At 45.4% G+C, this 15161-nt stretch overlaps 1 protein-coding gene across 4 annotated transcripts in view; it reads left to right on the top strand.

Moving 5' to 3' along the window:
• Window positions 1-15161, top strand: part of LOC138452691 (leucine-rich repeat-containing protein 4B-like) — a 1036288-nt gene that overhangs the window by 317171 nt on the left and 703956 nt on the right. The window lies entirely within an intron of this gene.

The raw sequence follows: 15161 nt of genomic DNA, 5'->3' as shown, positions 1-15161 counted from the left end.
GGCAGATCGCTCACTTCAGACATGATTTTGTTAGGCTTCCTATTGGAAAGAAAAGTGATTCAATTAGTTTGGAATTGGGCTGCTTTGTAATGGCGGTCAGATGTTCTATGTGCCGCCATCTTAGTTGTACTCCATGTATGACTTCCCTGGGGTTCATCGCGCATGCACAGTAGATCCCTATCACTTCCAGTGGACTGCATATTTTACTGCGTTTTTTTAATTGATCTTGGGCTGCTGTTTATGAGGGAAATCTTTAATTTCTATCTCCAATGCTGTCACCAGCGGTGACTTTATTCAGTCTGCCTGTTCTACCTCTATAGCTGACAATTTCAACTTTTTGTTCTACTTTCTTTTTCATTGCATTGTACCATTTAGATATTGCAATTTTTTTTTATTTTCTTTTTTTTTAATTTAAAGTGCATTTGGTTACCTTGCAACCTTTTCACACTTGTCATGATGCCTACCCCCGGAGCACCAGGCCAGGCCCAGCACCCCCGGGAGCAGGCATCATGCCCCCGGGTAAAAGCCCAGCGGCCCCTTATAGGGGCTCTTTGGACTCTGTCCTGGCGCTGTTGGCGCCAGGCTCATGTTGGACATCAGTAGGCGCCAGGCTCATAAAGGAAGGTGTTTTGTGCACTTACCTGATGCAGACCATGCTGCAAGATTCAGGCCTCCCTGAGACCTGAAATGGACTATTTTTTCATTGGGACTATTTTGCCACTCGGGCGTGGCCAGGGAAGGATACTTACCTGGAACTACTTTGGGGGCTATTTAAGCCACGCCCAGACAGTAGCTCACGCTTCTCGTTGTTCTGCATCCAAGCAGCTAAACGCTCACCGTGTCTGCTCCTGCATCTGGTCTCCAGCCACGCCCGCCTCGAATCTGGAACACCTGTAAGGAAAGAAGAGAAGAGAAAGGTGAAAACCAAGAATTTTATCAAACTTCTTACCTGCATCCGGAACATTCACGCCAGCGTTCCAGAGAAAAGACTTTCATTTAAAAGCACCGCGTTGCTCGCTGCAGCGCCGCGCTTCACTCACCTGTCCTCGGGAGTTCTTCTGGCTCACCTGCGACTGTCTGCACCGGTCGCCACATCTCTGCGCCTAGGGGAGAGAAGAAGAGACAAAAGGTGAGCAGAAGGAACATATGAGGAAAGCCTAATTTTCCGCCATAACACTTACCGGTCTTCTGTTGGTGGACCATTCCTCATTTCGGGTCAGCGCCGCTTCGTTGGCAGGTACCGCACCCCGGCCCCTATGGGGAAAGGATAAAAGACATTACTGGAGGAATATAAAGACATTGAGAGGGATCGCCCCCATCGCTAACTCACCTGAGTTTACCATCGGCAATTCAATCCCTCAACGCACCGCCTTCATTCGGCACCTGAAATAAAGGACAGATCACAGGTTAGGAAGGCAACAAAAAAGGAGGCTCTACACTTGAACTTTTGTAATCTTCATACTTACGGCTTTCCGCTCGGAAAAGTCAAGTGGATTTTGCCAGCGCCATTCTGAAAACCAGTGAAGTAACTGGACAAAAACACGTCCCTGCACCAGAAGCAGGATGGAGAGTTCATCCTTTCAAACCATAAGGTGAGCTTCAACCGGGGATTTCGGAGGAAGTTAGAGAAGAACGAAGGGGGCAAGGGGGGAGCAAGCACACTATTCTGCAGACTGTTAATCCCCTTTCTCATCTGCAGAAGGATATTCCTATGGACCAGACAAGCAAGATTTGAGGGTCCTGCTCAGTCGGTGTTCCGAGTTCTGCGCATCACGCTCTAAGAGGCCACAGCAACCCAGACTAGACCAGCGCCTCCGTGGGATTCAGGTGAGCGTTACAACACTATTACAAAAACCACATATTGCTATTGCTTTTGGTGTGTTTCAGCCCCATCTGAGTTGCAACCTACCTTGCCACCGCATTGGTTCTCCTGGTTGATGTTGTGCTGGGCGGTCTAAATTCTAGCTGTTTGATCAGGTAATGACTGTGTGCTGGTTGCAGCTTTTTTAACACCCCTATCTCTCTTCTGCAAGATCCCCCCAACCCCCTTCAGTGCAGGTGTCTCTGTTTTCAGAGGGATCCTGTACTCTCAGGATCTATGTGAATAAAAAAATCATGTATTTTTGCATTGAATATTTTTGCACTCACAGTAAACGAGTGATACCTCCTGATACCTCCTATCCCTGCAGTGGATGTTGCGTGCTTCAACCCCCCCTGTCCCTCTGATCCTGGTACCCCGGATCTTTCGTGCCTCATATTGCTCCATGCCCCTCGCGCTCTCTGTGCAAGGTGTCCCTATTTCAGTCTCTCTTTGTGCCAAATTCCTCGCTCCCTTTAGCTTCCTGCAGGCTTCCCATCCATTACTGCTTTTCCTGCAGCCTTCCCTTCTCTGATCTCTTCCTGCAGGGTCCCTTTCTCTGATCGATCTCTTCCTGCAGGGGCTCCTTCTGGTGCAAGCTGGTGAATTGTTTGATTCGAGGGGCATAAATATTTCCACCAAATATGCGAAAGCGACCCAGTGTAGGGAGGGAGCCCCGAACTGACCAAAGTGGTTTTGGGGTGGGTCCCCACCAAGCCCCAAAAAAAAAAAAAATATTGGGTCAAAAAGGGTGCATATGCAGCACATTTGCTTTGAAAATTGGGTAAAAAGACACACAGTTTGCAATTGGTTTTGTAGGGTAACGCCAATCCAACAATGTAATAGATGCAAGCCACTAACAGTGCACAGGAGCGTTTCCAAACACATTTTTGCCCACAATAAATGCCAGAATAAAAACATTTTCTACTGTGCCCATACATTTTCCTGCTGACTGCGCCTATACATATATCAGAATTCTTATATAAGAATATACTCATGTTTGCTTTGCACGTAATGTCAGTAATCATACTATAAGAAAAATTGCCCACACAGTAATATATGGCAATATCCCCACATAAAAACCCACTCATGTTCCGTTTACCTTTAAAAATGCCAGGCCACAATTAAAAAACATGTCTAAACTGGCTGTGCAATGTAGTCCAGCCTAGACACATAGCACACATGCTGTTTGCTTTATCCTTGATGCCCAGAAAAAAATGCTATGCCACAGTAAGAAATAGCATGACTGGCTGCACCAAAATGCCAGTCTAGACGCATAATAGCACTTAACAGGCTTGCTTTTTCATAGATGCCCAGAATAAATTACCATACCACAGTTAGAAAGGGCTATACTGGCTGCCACAAAATGCTAGTCTAGCCAAGGAATAACACATATCAAGCTTTGCTTATCGAAGATGTCCAGTAGAAAACGTCATGCTAAAGTAAGAAAGGGCTAAATGAACTGCCTGCCCTAAAATTCCACTCTCGCCACCTAAGGTCGATAAAAGAAAGGATGATAATTATTTACTGGGCATCTAGGATAGCTGCCCAGTCAAAAATGTGTTACTGCTGCACACCGACCACCACCCCACTGACTCCCCGGGCCACATTCACACAACACATAGATATACAGCATTCCCTCATACCCCCATACATCAAACACTCACTCATCCACACACACATTTTACATAGAAAATAACAATCTTGCCTGCATGCAGCTCTGGTACGGATTCAGCTCTGCCATAGCTTCCTCTCCGGCTCCCGCAAAGCATGAACAGGAACATGAAGCAGAGCACTTCCTAGTTCCTGTTCATGCGTGAGCAGGCGTGGGAACAATGATGATGTGGCTTCACTCTCTGCTCCATTTATATGCGCGGGGAGGCGCCACAGCACCCCCTCGCACATATAAACGTGCAGTACCCAAGCCTACATCTCCAATGGACCATGCAAGACTGGGGAAGCAAAAGCCCTAGCCCTGTATGGCCCATTGGACATGCACAGCTGGCCTGCGACCTGTCAAGTTCAAGCCAACCCAGGACCATTCCCTCGCCTGCAACAAGCAGCTGTGGGAGCGCTCCTGGGCTGATGCAGCGCCTCCATTATGTAGGAGCCGACCCTGATCCCTTTTCTGATCTCTCTTCCTGCAGGCTTCTATTCTGCCTTCCCTCTTTCTTAGAACAGAGCAAGTAGAGTTATTTTCCACTTCATGAGTTAATGTTCCTTTCCCTCCCCTTTGTGGCTTTGCCACGTCCCTCTTCACCCTATTATTTAAAAATCCCAATTCAATTGTTTAAAGACAAAAGTCATTACAACACGTGTAATATATTAAAAAAGGAACACTCCACTTATTTCAATGAAAGAAGTGCCTTCATTATATATCGCAAGAGATAAAGATAATTACAGATTTTGAATTCACCAGTTGAACAATGTAAGGAAGAAGAAATTATAGTTGTACTTATCAGATCATCGTCTGCTTCATTTTACAATAATCATTTTGCCTCATCTTGTGCAACATTGAATTTCCTTTTGGGACACTGAGTTACAGATTTCTTCTTTGCGTATCTTCCATTGGTCGAATAAGTACAATATATCCCAAAGTCACCCTCAAGACATTCAGTCACAGATTTTGATGTTGGTCTGTAAGGTGCACTGTTGAACTGTTTTCCATGGGGGATTCCCTTCATCCCGTCCCATTCAATCATGCTGAGTGGTGTTATGACCTTGTGATCAATGACTCTTCTTGTCACAATTTGACCCATCCCTTCCCGCAGGAATTCTTCTACCCCAGCTACTACAATTAGTTACCTCACAAAATACAGACCACATTTGTTTCACATGCTGTCATCTCTTTCTCTGCATTAGGCACCCTGCCCTCAATGGGTATCCCACCAGCCACCTATGTCCTTAACAGAAGTGCTACCACCACCACCGATAACCACACAGCTGTCAGTAGGGTAGTAGCTATGGGTGGGTGTAGGCAGGTGGAGGGCACAACAGCAGATTTTCCCTTCCCTCGTAGCAAGTTGTTGTAGGCCCCCTCAAAGGGGACCAATGCAGAATGAATTAAAGCAGAGACAATGATGATCTGCACAATAACACTTGGATGGAACTCAGCTCACCCATGCATGGGCGGGCCATCTTTATTTACATAGCCTCTTTCGTAACTGTGATGGGGGAGCATCCTGTGATGTGCGCTCTTCCATGTCATAACACTGTGCACTGGGCTGATAATATTACAAGACACCAACAGTGGCAGATACATGCTATAAACAGTAAACAACAATTTACGTATTACAACATCGTTTGTTGACCAGATGGTTTTGAGTGCCAGTATGAACTGCCCCATTAGCTAGGCCTGAAATCTTAAAGTAGGTCTGAGCATGCGAACAAAGTGTCATCCAGCATTGTTGATTCAACACTGGAGTAATCCGGTTGAACCTTGCATCGTTCAGTTGTTTATTTGTTCAATCATTTATTTATTCATTCAAAGCTCTTACTTGTATAAAATCAAAGTTGCACACACACTCCATCTGCAGTGAAAGGTAATGTAGTAGGGCACTTAAAGTCACGACAGGAAAGAGATCCAAAGAAAAGGAATAGCAGGAGGAGTGGAGGAGAGCAAGGAAGAGAAAATGGGTTTGAGAGTTGGCCAAGGAAGAAAGATGTGCGGGAAGAAAGATGGGGGTAGTGCAGCGATACAAGGGTGTAACAGTTTATTGAGAGGTCACTCTCAACACAGGGAGTTCCTTCCCTCCCCAAGCTAAGTGTCACACAATAAACGGTTAATGTCAGTTCATTCATTCAGCTAAGTATCACACAATAAATGGTTAATGTCAGTTCTTTCATTCGGTCCTATCTCCAATTCATCTAATACCCCTTGGATCCCTCCCCCTGAGCTACGAATGAGCCAAGAACCCGACCGGTGTACAGGAAATATATCTATGTCTATTTGAATTAGATGTTAAGAAAATAAATTGCACCAAGATGTCAAACACCACTGTATGCATGGCACAACACAATAAACTTCTCTCAACATAAATAAATCAAACAGGTCGGTTGAGAAGAACACAAATCATAACTCTTTACGTTCTGCAGGTTTCACTTAAAAAAACAAATTTACTGAACAATAAACAAAAGCAAAAGCAATTACGTATGTTATGTATGTACTGCTGTGGAATTTTCATTTTCTTGCATGCTTAAAAGGACTAGCAGTAAGTTAAAATATCAGAGTGATTTAGCAGTTGGTGTTTCCGTCCCCCCCAAAATGTGTTGGGTAAGTCGGAAAGAAAAAATGTGATAATTTAAGAATTTGGGATTTCAAACCCCCATCCACTTGAATGTATGTGTAAGGGAAGCTGGACAGCAAACATTGGGATGATTTGGGAATGTTGGTTTCAGACCCCCTCTCCACACACACACACACATTTAAAGGCCGGTGTTTGGGAAGCTGGGTGGTAAAATGGGGAGGATTTGTTTAGTTTTTGTTTAGAAACAAAGGCACCCATCTTCCTAAAATAAGTCAGGGTTAACAGGCAAAATAGGATTACCCAATTACATTACAGTCTATAGTTTTCAGCGCACACTGGGAATGAGCTTTGTTAATTTTGAATTTTTACAGAAATCACCCTATGGTGATGCACCAAGGGGAATTAATCAAATTAATATTTTTCATTAATTAGGCTGAGGATCTACACAGATTTCCCCCACCCGCCCACTATAAAGGGAAAGGATTAAAGGCAAGCAGATTTCCCCACCTTTTGGTCTCGCAACACTCAATTCAACTTAAATAAAAAACCTCTGTTTAAAGTTCAGGAAAGCCTGCCCTGTCAGGACCCTCTGGAAGGACACGGCATGGGTCTAGTCACTCCACTATCAAGGATGGTATCCAGCTCTCCACCATAGGGCCCAGTCTGCTTTTAGGTCTCACCAGCAAGGGACATAAGCAATAGACCTCCCCACCCAGATGTAATTACAGCAGAATCTCCTTTTAGTTTTTCCTGGCAGCTGTGAGATGGCACATTTCAGTAACAATCCCCTTCTCTCAAAGTGCATCCAGTTTATATGGCAGTGATGACACCATCATTTTTAAAATCTTGGGCTGTACCCTGCAGGAGTTCTCACAAATAAGATTGGACAGTTACTTTTTTTTTCTCCTCCCAAATCCAGCCCTTCTCTAAGGATTGGCTTAAGAGTTTGTAGCAGGCGTATGGAAATACACATTTGCAATCCCCATTTGTTGTCATGTCAAATATTTGGCAAAAACGAGTTATGTGCCAAAACTTCATAATTTTACTAGTAACTGTCATAATACATATACATTCCACTTCAGCTAATCATGGGGAATTTAATAAAACAACAGCCAGGTCTGCACCATGTTGCACGGTTGTTTGGCAATCGTTGCCGTTTTTACAAAAATGCATAATCATTAGAAACATGCAATTTATTCCCCCATACCTAATTTTATCCCACAGCCGTTCGCCAACTCTCAAATCAAGGAGATGTTCATAGCAGCCGAGAACGCCTTTTAGCTGATCAGTACAATTCCCTACGTCTCAGGTGGAGGAATTTTATATCACCAAATCATCTGAAATTACCTAAAAACTGACATAACAATCAAGAAAGTGTGACTTATGGTTGCTGAGAAAAAGGGAAAAGTTATAATAGCCCTTTTAAATTAATAGTAAATATTTAGGTTAATTAAAATAGGAGCTCTGCTTCCTCCAAGCCATTTGTCTCTCTCTGCCAGTCTTTTTATTAGTCTCTTGTGTTTGAAGTTTGTTGCAGATGGTAAATACCTGGGATTCACCGGACAGTGCCATTTGTCTTGCCGCAAGATGGGCTATCAGAGACAGCTAGTCTGTGGGAGACTTGGTTTTTCCACACTCTTAACGGCCACACTTTATTGCAGTTGTAAACAGTTGGGATGACTGCCATCCTGGCACCCACTGCCAGGATGGCAGTGGGTGAAAGCATTTGTGAATTTTGGCCATTGCCCTTGGCTGAAATTAATTCACATACAGCATTTTCTAACACCAGCCTTTAGTCTTTGACATACTGTTTGTTTTACTGATCAGGGTTCATTTTGCTTTTGCATCGATGGATTTCTTCTTTCTTTTCATACAGCATTGTTTTTCCTTTTAAAGGTGACAGCTATAAGTACAGGGCTGCTTCCTTCAGTCCTTAATAAAGTACACTTTTAATCATCAGCTGTTCATTTTTCTGCTGCAAAGTGGGTCTGAATTGTCACAGTACATCCCCTTTTGATGGATGAATTTCCATGAAAAATTTGCTGCATTTATTTCTCAGCCAGCAAAGAGATGTGCTTTTCCACTGACGGGGGGAAAATTCTGCCGGGGTCGGCCGGGCCGTCCGCAGACCTCCGGGCAGGGAGGCCCCAACTCCTCCCGTATATCCCAGAAGAGTATGAGACACACGCAAGAAGCAAGGTGACTCTGCTGTTTATTATACAAAAACGGCAGGGATGGGTCAAGGATCGTACGCGTCCGTCCTGACACACACACAATCGTGGGGCTCGCAGACCCTTTCTACCTTAGTATGACGCGCTACTTGCGTCACCTTAGAAAGTTAGCAAAAAACCTATCGCCACTCTTAATTGGTTGCTCGAGTGGTAGGGTTAGTATAGCATACGTATAGAGAACAATATTAGTGGACAAGGGTTAGTCAGGTGATATATCTGGGTTGTCCCTACAATTAGATACATGAGAATTGTTACATGAAGACTCCTGATGATTGGTTAATGTTAATGGCGTCAGTGATAAGAGCCCCATGTTCTGATTGGTGCGCCCGCAAGCTTCCCAGCCTGGGACCATCGCTGTTCCCAGCTCTCGGTGTACCTGTCATTTGCAACAATGTTTCACTATGAGTACGTGCAGACAATGTGAGGACTTATTCATGAGCTGGAAGGCCGACTACTCCCACTGTCGCAGATGTCCATTGAGCCTTTTAAGTGTATCTGCCTGTGTCTTGTAACGAGGGATCCAGACGCCTTCTTCCTCCTGGGCTTGGCATCCTGTCAGGTTAGGCTTGGTCACGTGAGGTGGGACCGTGTTTGAGGCAGAATTCTGCACAATTAATATTGTTTTTCCACTGTGTGCCTGGTTTAATTTGCAGGTGTGATTTTAACGTCGGTGCGCGGCCTGCGAGGTTGCAACATCGTGCCCTTGATGGTCTGCTTTCGGAATGTGGGTTTGCAACATTACGACCTTGGCTGTCTGCTTTCGCCAGGCTCATTCTGCAGGATCAGCAACCTGACTCTTGTTCTTTTAACGTCCATGGGAGCTCTTGCTTGCGGCCTACTTAGGCCTGGTGTATAGGTGGAACCGTTTGGTGCACAGGCGCTTTAGGTTATAGTATCATATTGTCTTATGATCAGTATCGTGTCTTCGTTATATTTCTCATTATGGCACCTGGGTTTAGGAGAAGCGTAAGCAAGCTCTTTAGATGAGTTCATGATGCGTCTTGCGTTTCTGCATGTTGAGAGCCTATGTGGAAAATAATAAAGATGCACGTCCGTGAGTATGTCTGTCGCCTACGTCATAGCACTGAGTATATTCTTCATGTAGATTGGTGCGGGAGTGTCCAGTGTGTATATTTGCACAGGTGTGCTGACCGTTGGCTAGGTCGTCATGGCATCTCTAACGACGTGTAGGTTTTAGTCTAGTTGATCCGGGCCGCAGGTGTCGGCATGGGCAGGGCGGGCTGCTGGGCAGGCAGATGGACACATCCGTATGTTCCTGTACCAGGGTATTTGATCGTCTGGTAGATGGGCAAACTCTTCTCGTGGCGGGTGCCTGGGCCGTGATCCTTTAGGCCAGGAGCGAGAGGGGAAGGACGGGAGCCTGTTTTTCCATTCTCCCACTTCAGTCCCCCCTCTGGTCGACTTGTCGACCACAAACATATCCTTTTCGTTATCTCCTCTTACTCTCCATATCTTAGTTATTCCTCCTAAATGTCCATAGTGGTTAACATGATCTTCAAATGACCAATACATATATTCACAGGTTCCTCCAGGAGTACAGTATACCCATTTCCCTATGTAACTCCTGGGGTTTCTTGGGTTCTCGATCTTCACCGATGGTGGGTCCAGGTGGTTGGTGATGATCTGGTTGCGCAATTTCACTCTCTCTTGTATTATTATGCCTGTGTGTTGGCCGTCATCTGCTGGCATCAAGGGGTGCATACCGACCATTTCAAGCAACTCGTCAGTGGTGCGTGCCTTCCGGGCCTTCCAAAATCTTATTATGATCAGTGTAGCTCCAGCCAAAATAGTACAACCAACTATAATTTTCAGTCCATCTGACAGCCAAGATGGCATCCATGACCATAATAGCGAAAACCAGCTCTCATCCTTTTTCACACCTGTACTTTCATTCATCATTTTGGAGTGCATCTGGGCCAATTGTGAAAATGCTTCTGTCAGTGTACCGTTGTCAGCATCGTTGGCAGGAATGAACGTGCAGCATGATTGTCCTATCTTTGCGCAGACTCCTCCTTCCATGGCTGTGAGGAGGTCCAATACATATCTGTTCTGAAGTGCTACCATCCTTATAGCTCGCAGCTCCTCTTTTATTGCGTTGAATCCATTTACTGTAGAATTGATGGTCATCATTAGTTCCCATCTAGTTATCTGGAGCCATTTTGCGTTTGCGTAAGCCTGCAGTCCCGGATGGATTATTGAGGAGAAGAACATTGTTGCTCTGCTGAATAGTCTGTGTTCTGGCAGAATTGAAGTGAGTGCCGTTTCCGACCTTCCCCATAGGTAATTTCCTGTCAGAGGTTCTCCTTGTCTTTTCCTTCTATTTAGGACAGTATTATTGCCGCTGGTCCTGTTCCCTGGCTCCTCCTGAGGTGGTGCAGATCCCTTCTTTCTCTTGTCCCCTTCATCCATTTTGGGAAAGTTCGCCACATTCACATGCTTCTGGGGTACCACTAGTGATGGTACATTGACGTGCACCAGCGTGCATACACCATTCCACAGAGGGGGCAGTGTGTGGTATGCCTTTTCTCCACAGGCCCAGTAATGGTCCACGATCACTGCTGTTCCTGCTCCCCCCTCAGGTAATTCCATCACGCTTGCACAGTTGGTGTTGTATCCTACGTCCACCTCTCCTCTATGTTGGTAGCATACCTTAGGCGCAGTCAGCGGCAGTATTGTTATTGGGTCTTCATCCGTTTCTATCCACGTGAGCATGGGCACGTACTTGATCCAAGTCGTCCAACATCTGTGGTTGTGTGCATTGATAGTTGAAATAGTTTCTTTTGTTACCATGTTGCTGCCAATCACTCCTATCTCCCATTTGTTGTCCAAGTACACCTTCCCCGTTATCGTCACCAGTGGCCTCTCCCAGCATCCTGGTTTACCAGGAACTTCAGTGGCGTACCAATCACATGGTAAATACTGCAGTGTTACTTTCTTTGTTTCCCCTTTTGCAGGACCACTTGTTATGTATCTGAATGCTTCAGCATGTAAACTGCTCTTGTGGTAACTCAAATAAGTCTTGAGGAAGTTGTTTTCGTATGGGTATGAGTCTCGTGTTTTCCACACCATATGCACCACTGTCCCTTGAAATCTTCCTTTCGTTTGGAACAGTGCCAAGTATATTATGCATCGTGCTGTCTTTTCATCTATTTCTGTGGCAACAAATGTTCGAGAAGCGCTCATGGCGTATGGTATTAATGAGCAAACGTAGCAGCTGTCTTCTGTTGTCTGCTTACCAATGCGGGTCATGAGTTGGTACCATATGTTGTTTGAGACGTGTGCTGAATCTTGTATATAATTGTCAATACCTTTATTATCTGAGTATGTGCTGCTTTGAACTCTATTTTGTTTGTGCGCAATTTTACTAGTATCACCTGACGTAACACCCGTTGCAGCTGGGGATGGGGGTGGATTAGGTTTGGGTACAGCAATAATATTGATAGCACAGCTGTACTGCCATACAGAGGCAGCCAAGAACCCGGTGATCATCAAAATCCCTATTATTTTTATTACACATGCTAATTCCACCGGCATTTTGCTCTTACCTTGCTGCAGTCCGGCAGCGTATTCTTGCGACGTTAGAGTTGCCCGCCTGAAAATTCTCAATATGCTGGTTATTAAATGTTAGTTGTTGTTTTTTAAGCTCTCCCTATCAAATAGTCATTCAGTGCCCAGGCGAAGAGCTGTTCCCACGCTAATCTAAGCGATCTATCTCTTAGGGCAGGCAAGTATGGGTGGAGGTGGGGCATTGAGTATTCTATGGCCAAGAGGAATGCTGTGTAGTAGACACGTACCCTTCTCCTTTTCAGGTACGTTGGCCTTTTTATTTCATATACAAATTGGTGTGACAATTCTTCTGGGTAGTTATCGTCTGAGGGTACCATCTACTCCTGGGCAGTGAATTTGTTAATTATCTATTTTCTTAGCAGTACAATAATACGCAGTTCCTGCATGTGCGAGAGAAAAGAAAAGAGAGCATTCACGTGTTTACATGTGTACGTGTGCAAGACAATGTCCTTCAGTTCAGTTATTACTGCAGTGGGGGTAGGGGTCAGTGGGTGGTGGGCAGGGGGTTTGGGCTCAACTGGTGGAAGTATCTTTACTCCTTGAGCGTGTGACCATGGGGTGGGCAGTATGGGGATCACCCCTTTCTTCTTCAGTTATTGTCTCTGGGGAGTCTAGGGAGTGACAGGGTACGCAAACACTTGGGCCGTTGGCTGTGGTAGAACTTTCTTCCTCCGTTGGTGATGTTGTTGCTGTTCTCCCAATGGACCTGTTGGTGGCGCTGGGGCGGGTCTGGAGTTTGTAGATCTTTACATCGTGTAGGTGGTTCCAGGCACGCTTGTCCTGTAGCTTTACTGCTCTCGTTGACACCTCCTCTACCAGATGGGGGCCAGTGAATCGTGGACTATTCCACTTCCTGTTGAAATTGCGAAGTGGTACGTGGTCACTTTTAGCAATTTTACACAGTCTTTCCTTTTCCAGTTCTTTATCCGCGTCTTCTTGTTGATTGCTGTTAGACCCGCCCCGTGTGCGCTCGAGCTGTTGAGACACAAACACTACACTAGTAATCAAAGAAGACACATATTGGTACATTTCATCACCAAGAACACTCGCTGTACTTTCGTGGTCGGTAAATGCTCTTGACGTTGGCGTTAGGGGAAGGCGCATTTGACGTCCGGTAACCACCTCGTGAGGGGTGAGGTGGTGGTCGGACCCTGGTCTATTCCTTAGCTCAAATAGGGCTAATGGAAGGAAATATAACCAACTCTTCTTTGTTGTTTGCTGTATCTTTGCAATTGCCTCCTTTAATAGGCCATTCAGGCGTTCACATACACCGTTGGCCTGTGGGTGGTATGCACATGCAAATTTATGCTTGATGTTCAGCAAGGATGTGATGTGCTGGAACATTTCGTTTGCGAAATGTGGGCCATTGTCTGACCTTAACACCTCGCACACTCCCCACCTGGGGAAGACCTCCCTCACTAGGAATTTAGCTGCTCTAAATGCATTTGGGTGTGAACAGGGCCCTGCCTCAATCCACCTAGAGAATGGGCATACTACTACAATCATATACCTATTTCCTTGACATATGTTGATCATATCAACATAGTCAATATGGAGATGCCGGAAAGGTCCCTCTGGCCGGGGTATAGTACCTCTTATCACCTTTAGAGTATGGCCGGCCGTAAACTGTTGACATGTGAGACAATTACTGATAAAATTTGACACATGAGAATTTAACTCGGGGCAGAACCAGTCTTCCCTAATTCGTGCTGCAATTACTTCCTTGCCTGTGTGGGCTGGATGATGTAGTTGGCTCAGGGCGGTGTTCAAAAGTGCCAATGGTATTACAACCTTTCCAGTGCCACCCTGGCGCCATAGTGCGTCGGTTGGTGACATTGTGCATCCTCTTTTTACCCATATTTCTTTTTCGGCCATTGGTGCAGCCGCTTGTAGCTCCATAATCTGTGTGGCTGGGAGATGGGTGTACCCTTCTCTTATCAACATCTCCTTAGCCATTCCCCTCCCTCTCCCTCTCTGTGACTCTGGGGGGTCCCACATCTCACCAAAGTATGCAGCATACTTCGCATGTGCGTCTGCTGCTGCATTCCCCTTCGAGACGTGGTCCTCACCATTGGTGTGTGCGGTGCATTTTACTAAAGCTAATTCTTGGGGGTCATTTATTACTTCAATTAGTTCAGCCAATAAGAGGGCATGTTGCACTGGAGTGCCATCAGCTCTCCTAAACCCTCTTCTTCTCCATTTCGACAGCCCTGAGTGGACATTGGATGTAACATATGCGCTGTCGGAGTATATGGTCACCCGTTTGTCAAAGCTTTCCTTCAACGCCAAGATCAGTGCAACTAATTCCGCTGCTTGAGCGGAGTAATGCTGTGGTAATTGTACACATTTCATTGCCACACACACCGGTACCTCCATCATTTTTACCACTGCTGCCCCAGTCCTCCTTACACCATCCCTTTGATCGATAGTTGATGACCCATCAATAAACAAGAGCTCACCTCCCTCTAGTGCGTTTTCTTCAACCTTTCTAGTACATGAGTACATTTCAGTTATTTGCGTACAGTCATGGGCATAATCTCCCTCCTCAATTACTTCTGCTAGGAACCTTGCAGGGTTGACCGTGCTACATCTAACAATTGATAGTTCAGCTCTGGATAAAATGATCTCATAACCTGACGCTCTTTGCGTGGTTAGGGTGGATTTAGGTTTATTCAATATCGCAAATAGTGCATGTTCCACAAACAGTTTAGTTGGGCACCCCATGGTGATTGCTGATGCTTTTTCTACCGCAAAAGCAGCTGCGGCGAGACCTTGTTCGCAAGGGAAGTGACCTAACATCACAGGATCTAAGTGGCCGCTGTAAAATGCTACTGGTTTGTAGCCCATGCTTGTTTTTTGAGCCAACACTGCTTTCATTACTGCTGAGTCGCAATGTGAGAATATAAAAAATTGTCGCTCATAGTCTGGGGATGCCAGTACCGGAGCAGTTGATATCGCATCTTTCAATTCATCAAAAGCCTCTTTCATTTCCATCGTCCACCCCAGCTTTTTCTCCCCTTTATTAGCTTCCCTTAACGCCTTAAGCAGGGGTCCTATGTACGAACTGTAATCAAATACCCATGCTCTACAGTAGTTGCACAGCCCCAGGAACTGCTGCAGTTCCCTCACAGTTTGTGGCATTGGAGTGTTTGAAATGGCCTGTGCTCTTTGTGGTGCAATCTTTCTTCCATGTTGGGATATAAGTTGACCAATGTAAAGTACCTGTTCTTGACAGTA

The sequence above is a fragment of the Ambystoma mexicanum genome, chromosome 1p, assembly GCF_040938575.1.
Source record: "Ambystoma mexicanum isolate Mex_15411 chromosome 1p, UKY_AmexF1_1, whole genome shotgun sequence".
NCBI lineage: Eukaryota > Metazoa > Chordata > Amphibia > Caudata > Ambystomatidae > Ambystoma > Ambystoma mexicanum.
The sequence above is the reverse complement of the archived record's forward strand: the minus strand, read 5'-3'. Positions and strand labels throughout refer to the sequence as shown.